Raw genomic sequence first — 18,865 nt, 5'->3', positions numbered from 1 at the left:
ATCGATTTCATGACATGTAACCCCAACTCGACCGGGGGGCATGGGTACATCATAGTCGCAGTTGACTATTTTACCAAATGGGCCGAGGCGATGCCTACATTAGATAATACTGGTGAAACAACTGCCCTATTCTTTTTTAATCATGTAGTCGCCAGATTCGGCGTGCCGCAGGCTATAGTCACAGATCATGGATCGCATTTTCGCAATCACATGATGGTCGAATTAGCTGCCAAACTAGGGTTGTCTCACGATAGCTCTATTCCATATTATCCGCAAGCCAACAGACAAGTTGAAGCAATCAACAAGGTCCTCAAACGCATGCTGCAAAAGATGATTGGAGTTCACAAAAGAAGATGGCACCTAATCCTGTACTCAGCTTTGTGGGCTTATCGAACATCGGTAAGGAATGCAATCGGGTTCACACCTTTCCAACTGGTATATGGCCTGGAAGCAGTCTTACCAATCCAGTGTGAAATCTCGTCTCTCAAACTCGCAATTGATCTCCTCCCCGGAACTTCAGAAGAAGAAGCTTGTTTCTTGGAATTAATCCAATTGGATGAAACCCGTCGTGATGCCACTTTGGCTAACGAAGCCCATATGAAACGAGTCAAGGCGCAGTTCGATAAAAATGTCAAACCCCATGTCTTCTCAGAAGGTGACTTAGTCTTGCTTTACGACCAAGAATCCGATAAATTGGGAGCAGGTAAATTTAAGTCTCTATGGATGGGCCCCTATATTGTTAAACGAGTGTTAGAAAAAGGAGCCTACGAGTTGATGGATTATGATGGAATTCCGCTGGCACAACCTCGTAATGGGTTGTACCTCAAGCATTACTATGCGTAATGGTAACCTGTGTGCTTTTGTTATATTTTTGTTTTCGCTAAAGTGTTTATTTTGGTCAAGTAATCCACTTTTTACATTTGTTGCAGATGTCAAACCTATTGGAGTCATGTGTTGGATATGCCGACGGAGCGAGTCGTAGTTCGCGGAACCTATCCTCCGCAGCCTGGGCCATTTTTGATCCAAGCGGCGAGTTAGTAAGTTTCAGAGGTGTATGTATTGGTCGATCAACGAATAACATCGCTGAATATAGCGCGTTGATAGAACTTCTCTCTGATGCCATCACACATGGTATACGTCGACTAATTGTCAGGCTAGACTCACAACTCGTAATACTACAACTCAATGGTATATATTCCTTCCGAAACCCAGCTATTTATCGCATGTTCCTATGGGTTAAGATTTTGTAAAAACAATTTGATCTTATTCAATATCAACATATTTCCAGAAACTTAAACACATTAACTGACTCATTAGCAAACTATGTGTTAGATAGACATTTGCAACATTTGTAAAAAGAAACACAACATCAAAGTTTTGCATGTGGATCATGTAGCTCAACCAAAATAAAACTCCGAAAATCAAAAATATATATAACTGTTTATGGTTTACACATAATGTTTTGTAACCAAGACAAAATCGGTCAAATGACCCAAAAACTCAAAATGCTAGGGGGCACCCTAGTCTAATGATGCTTGTGATAACAAGTCACAGCCTGTGTGATCATGCGTAAGAGACGAGTCCATCGTCTGGGCACACCAATAGTATGCCGCTGTAACCGCAAAGGTAGCTCGTCGGTCCTCACATCTGGAATACCGAGAGTGAGGCCCTCAACCTGCTCCTGTAATGCTTTGAGAGTCTCGGCCACGTCAAGGTCACAAAGAATAGCCCTTCTGACGGCCTCTCCTGCTGGGGCAGCAGTTGGTACTCTCAGGCGAACTACTGGACGAACAGGACCAACATTTGCATGTACACATGAGTTTGATTAAAGTCTCGATAGAATAAAGCACAAGGACATTATAAACAAAAAACGATAAACAGGAATATGGTCAAAGATTTTACCAATGGTGCCCCACTGCTCACCATCCGGCAGTACTAAATCTGGATCACCCCGGAAGTCCATGCCAGCGTATGGATACTCAGAATAAACCATCTCCTGACGATCAAACCACCTGAAGAAGGTATCAGAAAATGAAATCTGAGACTGGCCAGCATGCCTAGACATATGGTCAACCCATCTCTGCATACGTGGTTCAGTAGGAGAAGGTAAATCGAGTGCAATGTACTGCGGCTGCATTAGTGGTATCTTCTCCAAGGCAAAGGTAGTCAAAATAGAACCATACCCAAAGTTCTTCAACCTCCCGCTCTTTATCTTGGTCAACTGTTCTTTCATCACAAGAAGTACTGCGTCGCACCAGTTGAACACCTTCGGTTGGAGGCATTCCAAGGCATGTTGCATGTAAGATCGGTTGGCTACATGAAGAGCCGCACCACCAGCCATCCTACCAAAAGTAAATAGAATAGTCCTGAGGGACCTGTCAGTGACATCACGGATGATTATCTTGCCGTCTTTACTTGGCTGAGATCCTTCTCTGCAGTACCGGCGGACATAATCTCTCACAGAATCGCCTCCTCGAGCCGAACCTGACAAAGAGATGGGGGCATCCCGCCTCGACAAGCCAGTCAAGAAAAAGATGTCTGCTACAGTCAAGGGGATAGATTTGCCCCTGATTTGGAAAACCTGATTGGTAGGATCCCAAGCATCGAGCAAATACTGCAGTAAGTTGATCTGCTGTCTCACGCTAGAAATGCGGAAGAACTTCAGCAAGCCACAGTTCCGCAGCGCGTTCACTGTAACTGGATCATGTAGGGCAAGAATGTCCTCTTCTTCATACTCACGTTCTCGCCATGTAATGGTCATCTAACTCCAAAGATCTCTGGAAAACAAACAAGAGAGGAGTTAGGTCCTGATTTTGGTGAGAAACAGGCAAAAATTCCATCAAAAATTGTGCATCAAATTCCCTTTTTGCGCCCAACGCACCTGCAGCAGTGTTCTAGGTGCGTTGAATGTCAGATAGCCTTTAGACAGGCCAACATTCAACGCAGTTTTCGATACACTAAGGGTGCGCTGATGGCAGAACGAGTTCTTTAAACCCCAGGGACTCAGAAAAGCTAGGAATCAAGCTCAAAATGCAAAATGGAAACCATGAAATGAAAGAGCTCAGGTTTAGCTCCTACCTGGTCCAGACGGCACCGAGAATCGTCCACAGAATCTCCCGAAATCAGCTGATGAAAATCGAGGGGGAAAAGCACCTCCAAAGCTCCAACAAACCAAGTTCAAATGAAATGGTAAAATGAGAGGTAAAAAACACTTTTTCATTACTTTTACGTAGTTCAAAGTAAAATATTAGTGTTCTAACTCGTTTTCAAGCAAATATTGTTCATTTCTGACTAGTTTGATGAAGCAGTTGAAAATACAGTACGATCTTTGAAAGGACAAAGCTATTTATGGTAAAATCAAAACAAGACCATCTAATCGAGCAGTTTTAGCACATATTTCAAGCTCGTTAAAAAATAAACATAAGACATGAGCAAATGTTTCCGCCTGCGTTTAAGCTCATTAAAAAATGAACTATTCCCCAGTAAATAACCATCGTGAATGTAGTACTTCAGCCGTTAAAGCCTTGGTCGTGTTTGCACCGTCACCTCCACTTTTCATTGGCTGATCATTCACCTCCATTTGATTGTTTACCCATTTTGAGGAACATCTGCGAAGAGTGATTTCACTAGCCATCCTTGTGACACTGCCGTGATTGGAAAATTCCAAACCTTACCTGGAATCAGCTGCTACCTGTTTTATCACTCGTTCCTCAAAAGACGAGTCTCCTTTAAGCTCTTTTCAACTGACTCGTAAAATATGAAAAGATTGTCGAGCCATTGGCCTCTCCAGCTCGTTAAAGGGACAGGAAGTGCTATCCCTCCTCTAGATTTTAATCTTTTTGGACCTGAGGGATTATTACACAAAAAGATCGAGTGCTTGTTTTGTTCGGCTCGTTAAAACTATCGAAAATTCATCCCTTCTGTATTGTTTTATACTTTTTCGGACTTAAGGGATTAGATGACGAAAAAGGAATTTTGGAGTTACCTTTATGTTCCTTTTCAGACTCTCTAAAATTGAAAAGGACCGAGTTATCTTTGTCGTTAAACTCGTTAAAAAGATTAATAGCGACAAACTTGTCTTTAGACGAGAACGAGTTTCACTATCGCTAGGCTCGTTAAAACATAGCGATGGGTTTGCCCGAAGGGCAAATTATAGAACAAGCATATGTTATCCTCCTCAAGCTTGACAAAAATAAAGAGGTACTGGTCAGCAATGACTGGGGAAAAATTGGGAAGAAAACTCAAAGAAACTTTGTTGGTAGCAAGTCGCTCTTGAACATGACACTTCCACTCCGTGTCCAAGTCGGGTTGGGTTGTTTCATTCACCAGTCACATCACCATGGTCACGCCATACCATCCACATTTGGGGTTAATGCTACCAATCCATCACATCAGTGTCGCCGATATGTTCAAGAGAAGTCATCCAGAGAAGTCACATGTGTCTCACCCACTACCATACATTATACTCCATTCTTTCATGACCGCCACCCTGAACCTTATATCATTAGATTGTTTTCACCTCCATCAAAATCATTTGCTCCGTTCCGTGTCATTGATGTGGGATTCATTAAGACCCTCCTGTGATGGATCACTTCTTGTCGACATCAGCTCATTATCCAAGAAGTTGATCTAGGAACACCCCATTCAGTGCTTTGAAGCTTGCATGCCTCAATGGCAAGTTTCTCGCTTCCGGCGACAGGTTTACATCAATGGCCTTCGACTGAAAGATTTTGCGTGGTGTTCGACGCCAAGTCCTTTATTCACACCACGTGAATTGTACTGCAGTACCTTGAGGATCATTATCATTATCGGTGATTCCTCTCGCGCTTGTTAACAGTTTACATCATTGACTGGTAATCAAGCGATGTCTTTCCATGTTCGACTTCAAAACATTTCTCACATGGATCGATTTGTACTTCGAGTGAAGATCGGACGAGATTGAAGACCCCGGATCTAGTTTCATCCATCCGGGCTGCGATATATATTCAGGGAAATAAAGACATTTAATGTACAGCATTGCAGCACAGATAATCATCCTACCAAAAGGATGATGGCTCTATCAGAATCATCAGTCTACACTCAGACGATTGTCTGTCCTATGTACATGAAAATGAATTTATAAAGCTGAGCATGGGAATGCCCGCCTCAGCTAGATCATGAAAACAGTATGAAGATAATGTATTGTATTGTATCTTATTACAGGTCTCCTCCCAGCATTGAAAGAACTTCGGATCCTCATAATAAAGCATTTCACTCGACACCAAAAGGTTAACGGCCTCATACTTTAGGGGGCAACTGTTATAGACATTTTTGTGCCCTACAACTCCAAGCATGAAATGTCCATAAACCAAGGGCTCCTAAGTCCCTAAAAGTGTTGTTCTAACCCCTAAAGGAACAAGGTCAACAGATTACAGCATCTCCGAGAAGTTATCCACCAGAAACTGCTCAGAATTGGTCAAAACAGGATCATTTCTGCTGCTCCACTGGCTGAGTGCGTTGCATTGCACCTAAATACACTGTGAGGGTGCGTTGCATTTCAAAACTCCCTTCTGTAGGGTGCGATGGGCGAGAAATGACAAATGGCAGTGTCATTCCACGAGGTGGAGAGGACAGAGAGAAGACACTAATCAAATCACAAGCTGACTCATCCTCCTTATAGATATCTATATATGGATCCCTCATCCCAGAGATCCGGAGGCTGGAATTTTGCATATTGTAAGGAATTGTTGTTGGTTTCTAGAGACAAACATCAGATTGTTGGGTGATTTATGCTTTGTTTGAGGTGAAGAGGGGCTTCTTTGTTGGGAGGTTGATGCTGGGTCGGAACCACTGGTTGTAACTCCTCCTGGATCTTTTCTTGTTTATCAATAAAAACTATTTGAGTTTTCCTCCATGCTTTTGTATCATTGATGCTTGTTACATTTGTATGGTTAACTTAAATCTGATCCTAAGTTGTTTATGAATATAGATCCATGTCTTTGTATAGTGCTCTTCTTCTGTGATCTTACAGGTACTTTGTGAAGCTGGGCATGCAAGGGAGCAGGTAGCTGGAGACTATCAAAGAAGAGAGGGATTGGATCAAAGGATTAGCGCAAGACACAGGTTGGTTCTTTCTATTCCTCTCTATCTATAATTCATAAAGGAAATACAAAAGTAGTTTTTCTCTATTTGTTTCTAAGGCAGCTGTCACACCTTAGTGGGATAGAGTAGTTCTAAATAGACACTTTTCCCTGTAACAGCAGGATGGGACATATGTATCATGGAGCCTTAAGGACATTGCGGGAGATCACTACAGGTGTGCCAGATTTCAGTGTTGATCACTTTGATACTTGCAGAGGTTGTGCGATGGGCAAGTTTGCCAAATCCCCTTTTCCCAGCAGTGACAGCAGAGCGACTGGGATACTTGATTTGATTCATTCCAATGTGAGTGGTCGGATGTCTCATGTTTCCTTGAGTGGATATGAGTACTATGTTTTATTCATTGATGATCACTCCAGGAGGACCTGGATTTATTTTTTGAAGACCAAGAGTGAGGTCTTCAAGCGGTTTCAAGAGTTCAGAGCTCTTTTGGAGACACAGACAGGTCGAAAGATCAAGTCCCTGAGGTCGGACAATGGAGGAGAGTACACCCTTGGAGAGTTTGTTGACTATTGTGCGGAGGCAGGCATTAGGAGGGAGTTCACTCTTCCTTACAACCCCCAGCAGAATGGGGTTGCAGAGAGGAAGAACAGATCCATCATAGGGGCTGCCAAAGCCATGTTACATGATCAGGGGTTGGCATTGTTCTTGTGGGCAGAGACCTGCAACACACCTGTTTACTTGCAAATTAGGAGTCCGCATTGTGCCTTGGGGCACATGACTTCGGAGGAGGCTTTCTCTAGGAAGAAGCCTGATATTGGTCATCTTCATATCTTTGGATGCATTACATACTCCTATATACCCAAGGAGAAGAGGACCAAACTAGAGCCCACCGTAGAGAAGGGTATCTTTGTGGGCTACAGTGAGACCTCAAAGGCCTTTCGGATTTACATTCCTGCACAGAGGAGAGTTGTTGTCACACGGGATGTGAAGTTCGAGGAGGACAGGGCCTTTAGGAGGTCACGGGAGTTAGAGTATCTGGATCAGCCAGACCTTCAGCAGCAGTTGAGTCAGTCGCAGGGATCCAGTGGGTAGGGATAAGGAGGATCAGGAGGATCAGGAGGTACATCTATGAGGATGTCAGGTCCGTCAGTGACTAGTGGCTCACCGAGCCAGAGGGGTGGTGCTCCAGGAAGCATGCAGAGCAGTTCACAGAGCAGTTCACTAGGGAGTCCACTGATGGACAGTTCACACGGTACCTCAGCTTCTACAGGTTCAGGTGCAGGCAGGAGGACAGTAGACAGACAGTCAGGAGTTTAGGCTCCTGATGATGATGAGGAGAAGGAGTTTCATTCTCCAGTGGGAGAAGTACGCTCAGGGAAGAGGAATCCCAAGTGGCTTCAAGACACCTTGAGAGATGCCTGTTATAGACATTTTTGTGCCTTACATCATTGAGCATGAAATGTCCATAATCTAAGGGATCCAAAGTCCCTAAACATGTTGTTCCTACCCCTAGAGGAACAAGGCTAACAAACCACATCAATTCACAGAAGTTCTCCACCAGAAACTGCTCAAAAACAAGTCAATTCAGGATCAATTCAGTGGCTCCACTAGCTGTTTGCGCTGAATGTCAAAGCCAACACTGGCTACCTGCGCTGAATGTCAAAGCCAACACTGGCTACCTGCGCTGAGCGAGAGTTGACATGTGGCAAGTTCATTCCACAAGGTGTCAAAACCCAGGAAGCTTCCAAAATCTTCCTCAATGACACTTGCCTCAGGGAATTCGACTATGATGAGTAAGAGGTTCCAAATCTCCAAGTGGAAGCAAGAACCTCCAAGTGGAATCAAGAACTGACAGAGGGAGAGGACACTAGTCAGATCTCAAGCTGACTCACCTCTCTCTAAACATCTATATATGGATCTCTCCTCCATGAGATCTAGAGGCTGGAATTTTGTGGTTTGAGACTGGAATCATTGGGTGCTTAATGCTTTGAAGGGAGGTGAAGATAGGAATTCTATTTGCTGGGAAGGAGATGCTGGATTGGAGCCCTCTGGGTTGTATCTCTTCCTGAACCTTGTTATTCATTAATAAAGCTATCTTGGTTTCTCCTATATACTGATGTATCTTTGATGTATGATTGCATTCGTATGTTTAGTTTACTTCTAATCCTGAACTAGTTATGATTATGAATCTATGTCTTTGTGTAGTGTTCTTCTCTTGTGATCTTGCAGAGACCTGTTGAAGCTGGGCGAGCGAGAAGACAAGTAGCTGGGAACTCCCAAAGAGAAGAGAAATCGGATCGAGGGACAAACGGAAGACACCGGTTAGTCCATCCATCTCTCTTCATTCTTAATTCATAAAGGCAGAATACTAGAATAGCTGTCTCTGTTTGTTGCTAAGGCACTGTCACACCTTAGGTGGATAGGATCGTCCTGCATAGGCATTTTTCCCCACAACAAATTGGCGACTCCACTGGGGAGATCTGTTTAGTCATTTTATTTGTGTCTCTATCATTGTTTGTTTCATAGACTCAACAGCAACAATCGAACTGTATCTGCTCTTCTCAGATGCAAAGTAGACAGCTGCTGCTTTGATCCAATCACTGGATTTGTCTATGATCTGAACAATGGAATCACAAATGATTTGATGACCCTTTGTGATAGATCTTAGTACTCCCTCAAAGCATCCCTTTGATTGTACCTTGCTTGTTGCTTTTATTTGGCCTGAAACCGTTGATTAATCAGCAAACTGTGACCCAGAACCCAGTGAGAAACTCTCGTTTCTCCTTCAGCACAGACCCTGGGAAGAGGTTCTGCATTTCAACGCAGGTCCCGTGAAGGCCACCCGCGCTGAATGTCAAAACCCCTGTGTTGAGGTTGCGCTGATCCAGTTAAGCCTTGTGCAGCTGGGGTTCTCTGCTCTGTTTTGCCTTGTTTTGATCTCTGATTTTTGCAGCCTGTAACCAGCATAGGTACCAGTCTGATAACTCCTTTTCTCTGCTTAGATTCCGCCTCCTTTTGTACAAAAAGACTGTGAGTGTTTTTATGTGTTTGTGGCATGATTTACAGTTTTCCTTTGCATGAGTGAAATAATCATCCTGTAGCCCTTGATTCAGATCTGTTGATTGTGATCTTAGGAGAGAGTTCATTGGCTGTTTACAGTTGATTATACATTTACTTTTGCTTTTGGTTTGAGTTTGTCTCTTTTAAGTGTCGAAACAAGTGTTCATTTCGAAAGTCGTAAAGTGTTGTATTCTCTTCTACCCTTTCTGATTTCAAAAAAGTAAACTTGTTTGTATTTGTCATTTAAAAGCAAATTCAAAGTTGTACAAAAAGCTTTCTTTGTAGGCATCAATACTAAGAAAGCGGAAAACAAACACCTGCATTGTGCATTTGCATCTTGATAGTTTGCATGTTTGATTTAGGAAAAGTGCATTAGAGTGTGCTGATTGCTCTTTGAGAAAAGATGGTGTCTTTCTTTTCCCTTTGTAGCTAGGATTTTCAAAGTTGAAAAGATATAAAGCTTGCTTATCATCTTTAGACTGCATTTAGGAATTGTATCATACATCTCGTGGTGATCCAGAAAGGCAAACTTCTAAAAAGATCAACCTAAAATAAACTGAATGAACTTAACAACGCTTTGCAACATAACGCACAACATAGAGGTCTAGGCTAGAGACGTGTTCCGGCGTCATAAAGCCTGGTGACTGTCGATCTCGTTGATGGTGGGTGATTCATCCTGAGGGACGATAGCGCCAGTACGGATTGTGCTCCCACGTACCATCGCGTATATATTGGGAGACCCCTATAGGCATAAAACCTTTATCCTTAGGAAGCCGTGTCGGCCGCCCTACTGATCGCAATGCACTGAACACAGCATTCAGGAAGATCGACCGCCCGTACCCTAAAAAGTATTCTGCGGTTTTGCGAAAAGTTTGGCACACCCTCTGCCTAGAACTCCAGAGCAGTTCCTTTTGGCCTTTTTCAGACTCTATAATGGAAAAAGTCCATCCGAGCATTTGTCACTTCGGGCTCGTTAAAACATCGAAGGAGACTAGAGTCATCTTTAGCTTTTTCTCGACTCTTTAAAAGTGAAAAAGCAAGTTGTGTCTAAAGCGTCGCTAAAAATTTATTTTAAACGGAACAATCACCCCTTTGTCCCGCGTTGATCTTTGGGTTGAAAAGATGGAGCCCACCAACCAAGGAATTCCCCTTGGTGGAAGTCCTAGTCCCTTCTCCTCTTGGGGAGATGTTGGTGCGCCCCATATGGCCACATTGTCGCTTCCAGGACTGACAATTGGCCTGCCGGTCTGGCTCTTTTCAACCAATGTCGTTCAGAACACCACGATTCCTGAACAGTCGAGTCAACAGTTAGACCAGACCAGAGTTACCCACCAGCCTTCTACTTCATATAATTCTTCCTCTCCTCCTTCCTCTTCGCTTGACGGAACTGGTAAAGCAAAAAACCGAGTTCCTAAGGAGAAGAAGGAAAAGAAGAAGAAAGAGAAGAAGAAGGAGCCAAAAGCGACTAGGGGCAAACAAGTGTCGTCTGACAAAAATCCACACACAGTACTGACCAGGCCTAAATCGCCATGTGTCATATGCAAGGGAGACCACTTCCACAGAGATTGTCCCTGCATCCCTCGGATACTAAGGGACTGGTCTCCCCGTTTGCACAATTCGGTAGCATCGACCTCTGATAGCCATGTTGACTGCTCACCGTCAACTAGTGGAAGTGAAGCCCCAGGACAGAGAGGGAAAGCTAGATTTCCCTGCAAACTGTGTGAAGGCGATCATGCCATCCACCGTTGTCCCTTCTTAGACGAGGCAAAAAGAGTTTTGGAAGATCGCCCGATTTTACGAGCGCAACTTCCTCCTGGATATCAAAAACTCCTGCCAAGTCCTTCACTAGTTGAGAACCCGGCTGGCCCGCTCAGGTGGTCAGCCGAAGCACCTATCATTGAAGATGAACCGTCTGAATCCATACCTGACGAAAGTCAAAAGGTTGAGGTGGAAGTTGACCGGGTTTTGCCTTCAGAGGCTCTATCTTCGAATGATACCATCACAGAGGAGAATAAAGACGACACCGTCCAAATTCTCTTCATCAACACAGACTCCGACGAACAAGGGGGCAATGCACCCATTCCTTTATCGCAGGAAGGAAGTTTGTCAGAGCGATATCCGGCCGTCTATTCGGTCCCACCACCAAGCAACCTAGTTGTCTCGTTCGATTAGAACCAACTAGGCAGACCCCAGTTGCCAGCCAGTATACCATTCAGAATTATCGTCCAAATATACAGAATGGTAATGGCTGGCACAATTATTGATGAGGAGGCATCTGTGAGTATCCTTTCCTCTATTGCTTGGAAAGCGCTTGGTTCGCCAGCGCTTTTGCCTGAAATGAGAAATCTATCAGGCTTTGATAAAGGAACCAGTCGACCTTTAGGGATCCTCCCCAATGTGCCCATAACATTGAAAGGGAAGACCGTTCAAATGAACGTGATGGTCGTTCAAGGACCCTTGGATTATAACCTACTCCTTGACGAGACTATATATATTGCATAGGAGCCATCGTCTCCTCACTCTTTAGAGTAATGTGTTTTCCGCATGAAGGAAGAGTGGTCAAGCTCGTGGACCAACTTTCATTTCTCGGATCACGCATCGCAAATAGTCATGTACCATCCCTAAATGGTCTCTTCACGCAAGAAGTGTCTCAACCCACGGTCCGTCCTCCTGATGAGCGCGAGTAATCCGGAAGGATATGACTGGAACCCAGGGGGCATGCGTCCTGGTCTGCTTCGGCAGGGAAACTTTGGGTATAGAGTAGGTTTCCGCGGGAGAATATGACTAGTCTGTACCCCGTCCGTCTAGGAAGAGGGGTTATTCTAGAATAAGATTCTTTTGTCAAAGTTATGTGAGTTGGCGGGCTTCGTCGCTCACCTTTGTCTATTTTGGTAGACATCGCCAAAGAAGTGTTTTATTTGTAGCCGCGAATGGAGCAATCTTGGGTAACCTGAAAGAGGTAGGTCTCTCTCGGCAAAACAAATGTTTTGACGGACTAAAGTAGGGGTAACCTTGAAATTGTACTTTATACCTGGGGGCATGCAAACCTTTTGCAGTGCAAGCGAGGGGCGGCTATTTATTTTTTAAATTTTTAGGTCCTCCCTTTAAACCTGTAGGTCTAACCCTTTAAACTCGTAGGATTAGTCATTTCTGAACTTGCATAACGAAAGGATCCGGAGCAAAGCTTACGTAAGATCTAAGCTCCCTAAAAAATAGCATCTTCAATGAGACACTCTTATCATATGACTGGGTTAATCGAGCAGTTTTAGCACACAGTTCATGCTCATTAAAAAATAAACGCAAGATCTGAGCAGTTTTAACGCGGACTTCATGCTCGTTAAAAAATAAACATAAGCAATGAGCAAGTGTTTCCACCAGCGTTTAAGCTCATTTGAAAATAAAAAATGAACCACTACCTAGTAAATAACCACTGTGAATGTAACCTTATCAGCTATTAAAGCCTTGGTCGTGTTTGCACCGTCACCTCCACTTTTCATTTGGCCGATCGTTCACCTCCATATGATTGTTTACCCATTTTGAGGAACAGCTGCGAAGAGTGATTTCACCTAGCCATCTTTGTGACACTGCCGTGATTGGAAAATTCCAACCTGTACCTGGAATCAGCTGCTAACCCTGTTTATCACTCATTCCTCAAAAGACGAGTCTTCTTTAAGCTCTTTTCAACTGACTCGTAAAATATGAAAAGATTGCCGAGTCCTTGGCCTTCTAGCTCGTTAAAGGGACAGGAAGTGCTATCCCTCCTCTAGATTTTAATCTTTTTGGACCTGAGGGATTATTGCACAAAAAGATCGAGCGCTTGTTTTGTTCGGCTCGTTAAAACTATCGAAAACTCATCCCTTCTATATTGTTTTATACTTTTTCGGACTAAAGGGATTAGATGACGAAAAAGGACTTTTGGAGTTAACTTTATGTACATTTTCAGACTCTCTAAAAATGAAAAGGACCGAGTTATTTTTGTCGTTAGACTCGTTAAAATCCTTAAATAGCGACAAACTTGTCTTTAGACGAGAACGAGTTTCACTATCGCTAGGCTCGTTAAAACATAGCGATGGGCTTGCCCGAAGGGCAGGTTATAGAACAAGCATATGTTATCCTCCTCAAGCTTGACAAAAATAAAGAGGTACTGGTCAGCAATGACTGGGGAAAAATTGGGAGAAACTCAAGAAAACTTTGATGGTAGCAAGTCGCTCTTGAACATGACACTTTTCCTCCGTACCACAATCAGGTTGGGTTGTTTCATTCACCGGTCACATCACCATGGTCTCGCCATACCATCCATATTTGGGGTAATGCTATCGATCCATCGCATCAGTGTCGCCACATGTTCTAGAGAAGTCGTTCAGAAAAGTCAACCATGTCCCATCCACTGCCATACATTATCCTTCATCCTTTCATGACCGCCACCTTGAATCATATGTCACAGATCGTTTTCACCTCCATCAAAATCATTAGCTCCGTTCCGTGTCACTGATGTGGGATTCATTAAGGCCCTCCTTTGACAGATCGCTTCTTGTCGACATCAGCTCATTATCCAAGAAGTTGATCTACGAACAACCCCTTCAGTGCTTTGAAGCTTGCATGCCTCAATGGCAAGTTTCTCACTTCCGGCGACAGGTATACATCAATGACCTTCGACCGAAAGATTTTGCGTGGTGTTCGACGCCAAGTCCTTTATTCACACCACGTGAATTGTACTGCAGTACCTTGAGGGTCATTATCATTATCGGTGATTCCTCTCGCGCTTGTTAATGGTTTACCTCATTTACCGGTAATCAAGCGATGTCTTTCCATGTTCGACTTCAGAACATTTCTCACATGGATCGACTTGTACTTAGAGTGAAGATCGAACGAGTTTGAAGACCCCGGATCTAGTTTCATCCATCCGGGCTGCGATATATATTCAGGAAAGATAAAGACATTTGACATGTACATCATTGCAGCAGATAATTTCATCAAAATTATCAGTCTACCATCAGACGATTGTCTGTTCTATGTACAGAAAAATGAATTTATAAAGCTGAGCATGGAAATGCCCGCCTCAGCTAGATCATGAAAGCAGTATGAAAAATAATGTATTGTATTGTATCTTATTACAGGTCTCCTCCCAGCATTGGATGAACTTCGAACCCTCCTAGATAAAGCATTTCACCCGATAAACGGCCTCATACTTTAGGGGACAACTGTTATAGACATTTTTGTGCCTTACAGCATTGAGCATGAAATGTCCATAATCTAAGGGATCCAAAGTCCCTAAATATGTTGTTCCTACCCCTAGAGGAACAAGGCCAACAAACCACAGCAATTCACAGAAGTTCTCCACTAGAAACTGCTCAAAAACAAGTCAATTCAGGATCAATTCAGTGGCTCCACTAGTTGTCTGCGCTGAATGTCAAAGCCAACACTGGCTACCTGCGCTGAGCGAGAGTTGACATGTGGCAAATTCATTCCACAAGGTGTCAAAACCCAGGAAGCTTCCAAAATCTTCCTCAATGACACTTGCCTCAGGGAATTCGACTATGATGAGTAAGAGGTTCCAAATCTCCAAGTGGAAGCAAGAACCTCCAAGTGGAATCAAGAACTGACAGAGGGAGAGGACACTAGTCAGATCTCAAGCTGACTCACCTCTCTCCAAACATCTATATATGGATCTCTCCTCCATGAGATCTAGAGGCTGGAATTTTGTTATTGCAAAGAATTGCTGTTGGTTTGAGACTGGAATCATTGGGTGCTTAATGCTTTGAAGGGAGGTGAAGATAGGAATTCTATTTGCTGGGAAGGAGATGCTGGATTGGAGCCCTCTGGGTTGTATCTCTTCCTGAACCTTGTTATTCATCAATAAAGCTATCTTGGTTTCTCCTATATACTGATGTATCTTTGATGTATGATTGCATTAGTATGTTTAGTTTACTTCTAATCCTGAACTAGTTATGATTATGAATCTATGTCTTTGTGTAGTGTTCTTCTCTTGTGATATTGCAGAGACCTGTTGAAGCTGGGCGAGCGAGAAGACAAGTAGCTAGGAACTCCCAAAGAGAAGAGAAATCGGATCGAGGGACAAACGGAAGACACCGGTTAGTCCATCTATCTCTCTTCATTCTTAATTCATAAAGGTAGAATACTAGAATAGCTGTCTCTGTTTGTTGCTAAGGCACTGTCACACCTTAGGTGGATAGGATCGTCCTGCATAGGCATTTTTCCCCACAACAATGCCTCATCTGTTGCTGAGCCGAAGAGGCCGGTCAGAGAGAGTAGACCACCTGAGAGGTTTTGTAGCTATATGGCGACGGTTACCAGCATCCTTGACTCTGAGCCTTCTAGCTATGAGGAGGCAGCTAGCCAGCAGGTCTGGAGAGAGGCCATGCAGGAGGAGTATTCTTCTATCATGAAGAATGATGTTTGGGAGGTGGTGCCGAGGCCTGAGGGCAGATCCGTGGTTACTTCCAGATGGCTTTACAAGGTAAAGCATGATGCAGATGGCAGCATTGAGAAATTCAAAGCAAGGTTTGTGGCTAAAGGGTTCTCCCGGGTAGAGGGAGTTGATTATGAGGAGACCTTCGCTCCTGTGGCTCGATATACTTCGATCTGCTCCATTATATCGATAGCAACAGAGATGGGTTGGAAGATCCACCAGATGGATGTGAAGATTGCATTTCTCAATGGCTTCATACAGGAGGAGGTGTACATTGAGCAGCCACAGGGCTTTGAGGTGCATGGGAAGGAGTCCCATGTGTGCAGACTGAAGAAGGTCCTTTATGGCCTGAAGCAAACTCCCAGAGCTTGGTACTCCAGGATAGATACATATTTGCAGGGGATGGGTTTCACAAAGAGTGAGGCAGATCCGAACCTTTACTTTATTGTGATTGGTGAGGAGCCTCTCATTCTGGTGCTCTATGTGGATGACTTGGTCATTACAGGTGAAAAGAGACTCATAGAGCACTGCAAGAGAGATCTTGCGACGGAGTTTGAGATGAAGGACATCGGCTTGATGCATTACTTTTTGGGCTTGGAGGTGTGGCAGGAGGAGGGGCATTTCTACCTGGGGCAGGGGAAGTATATTGTGGACATCCTTAGCAGATTCCACATGGAGGATTGTAGACCCATGTCGACACCGATGATCTCCAACTGGAAGAAGCTTCATGCTTCGGATTCTGAGTTGGTGGATCCCACATTGTATAGGCAGCTGATTGGTTCCTTGATGTATTTGGTCAACAATAGACTAGATATCTATTTTGCAGTCAACACGATGAGTCAGTTTATGTGTGAGCCTAGGAAGGTTCACTGGGTGGCTGCAAAACACATTTTGCGGTACTTGCAGGGGATAGTGGATTATGGTCTGGACTACAGGCAGGGAGATGGAGTGAGATTGGTAGGATACACTGATTCTAATTGGGCAGGTTGTGCTTCTGATAGGAAGAGCACTTCAGGGTGTTGTTTTGGGTTGGGTTCAGCAGTAGTGTCATGGTTCAGCCGGAAGCAGCAATCAGTAGCACTGAGTTCAGCGGAAGTAGAGTATATGGCAGCCAGTCTAGCTAGTTGTGAGGCTATCTGGCTTCGCAAGATGTTGTTTGGATTATTTGGTCAGCCGTTGAGACCTTCAGTGATTTGCTGTGATAATCAGAGTTGCATTAAACTCACGGAGAATCCAGTATTTCATGACAGGTCAAAGCATATTGGGATCAGATATCATTTCATCAGAGACTATGTTCAGAAGGGAGCTGTGAAGCTTGAGTATATTTCCACTGATGAGCAGGTTGCAGATATTCTTACCAAAGCCTTACCACGGGGCAAGCATGTCTACTTCAAAGACAAGATGGGTGTGGTGAGGAACACCTTCCTCGGTAAGAGGGAGTGTTGAAATTTGGTACCGGAAGATAGGTGGTTCCCTTAGGCTTTGATCTTTGGCCTAGGGAAAAGTGTCCAAAAGAATTTAATTTTTCTCCTAAAGTGACTTTATAATTTTATAAAGTTAAATCTAATTTAAAAGTGACTTTAAGTGATAAAGTTACTAAGTCTAATTTTAAAGTGACTTTTATAAAGTCAATGAAAAATTAGAAAGGAAAAGTGACTTTGGAAATAAATGACTAAGTGGGTCTTTATTAAAGTGGGGTGAATTAAAAAATAAAAAGTGAGATTTAAATGAGCATTTAATCTCAGCCTTAGATCTCAATCTATTTCAGCCATTGGATTTAGGGATCACCCAAAAGTCACTTGGATCACCCAAAAGTCACTTGGGGTTAGATTAAAGGAGGAAAATGAGGAAAAGGTCATTCATTCTTTCATGAGCAGATTGAGAGGAGAGCAAGAGAGCAAGGGAGATTTCTGGACAGTGAGTTGCGGAGTTTCAGCAGCGGAGTATCAGCAGCGGAGTTTTAGTAGCGGAGTATCAACAGCGGAGTTTCAGCAGCGGAGTTTCAGCAAGTTTGTACAGTGGAGTTTCAGCAGGGCGGAGTTTCAGCAAGGCTGAGTTTCAGCAACGCTGAGTTTCAACATGGCTGAGATAAGTTGTAAAAGTTTGCTTGCTGATTTTTACTGAATATTTCTCTTACTGTAAAAAGGCATTTTCCAGAAATAAAGAAGAGCTCTCAAACTGGTTTTCCCCAAGAGTTGTAGGGGGTTTTTCCAGGGTCACATTGACCAAAAATCTCAGTGTTTAAATGTGTTTTAATGGCTGTTTATTACTGCTGATTTTTATTTCTGCAATTTCCAGCATTCTGTAAAATTTTCAGAATTTGTGTTTTCAGCAAATTTATTTTTTCCAGCTTGTTAAATGTATGGTTATGGGAAAGGGCATTTAACTATATGGGAGAAATAAGAAGAAACTGAAAACCGGGGTGGGAAATGAGAAATTTCTACATGAAGGACACATAGCTGCAGTCAAAGAAGGAGGCCCTAGCCGCAGTCTTGAAGGACACATGGCCACAGTCAAAGGAAGCCCTATCCGCAGTCAAAGGGAAGGCTCCTATATGTAGTCAGTGAAGGCTCTAAGCCTCAACAAGGGAAGGCTCTATTAGACAATCAAGGAGGCTCTGATCCATTGTCAAAAGGAGCTCTAACCCGTAGCTAAAGAAGCCCTAATTTGTAGTTAAGAACAGGCCCTAAGCCGCAGCCAAGAAGAGCCCTCGCCGCAGCAAAGAGAGACCCTTATCCGCAGTTTAGAAGGAGCCTTAACAACATAAAGAGGCCTAGAAGGACAGCGTTGATGATAGAGAGTTCTGCACGGCAGTAATACCTCTTCTCAGAAGCAGATATTCAGCTTCTCAGCGCTAGTCTGCCCCACGAAAATAGTGAAGAAATCTGCCCTACAAGGACTTAGCTTTACTGTCAGCACTTTCTAACACCCAACTGTATACATATGCTTAACTGATCTTAGTCTAGGGCAGATTTCTTCACTATCATCAACGCTGTAGATGATAGAGAGTTCTGCACGGCAGTAATACCTCTTCTCAGAAGCAGATATTCAGCTTCTCAGCACTAGTCTGCCCCACGAAAATCGTTCCGGCGCTTCTCCAAAGCTCTGCGTTAGCCCTGCTAGCCTCTATGTCACTCTGGAACCCCCTGCATCAGCCCTCTACCTCTCTACGTCAGCTCTCTGGCCTTTTGCATCACCCACGCAGACCCCTCAGCCTCTGCGTAGCCTCTAGCTGCCTCTGCATGGCTCCTGCTGCCTCTGCGTAGCCTCCTGAGTCACTGCGTTGACCCTCTG

Source organism: Pinus tabuliformis, chromosome 3_1 (genome assembly GCF_031772625.1).
Source record: "Pinus tabuliformis cultivar Carrire ecotype Pingquan chromosome 3_1, CPIR1, whole genome shotgun sequence".
Lineage (NCBI taxonomy): Eukaryota > Viridiplantae > Streptophyta > Pinopsida > Pinales > Pinaceae > Pinus > Pinus tabuliformis.
The sequence above is the reverse complement of the archived record's forward strand: the minus strand, read 5'-3'. Positions refer to the sequence as shown.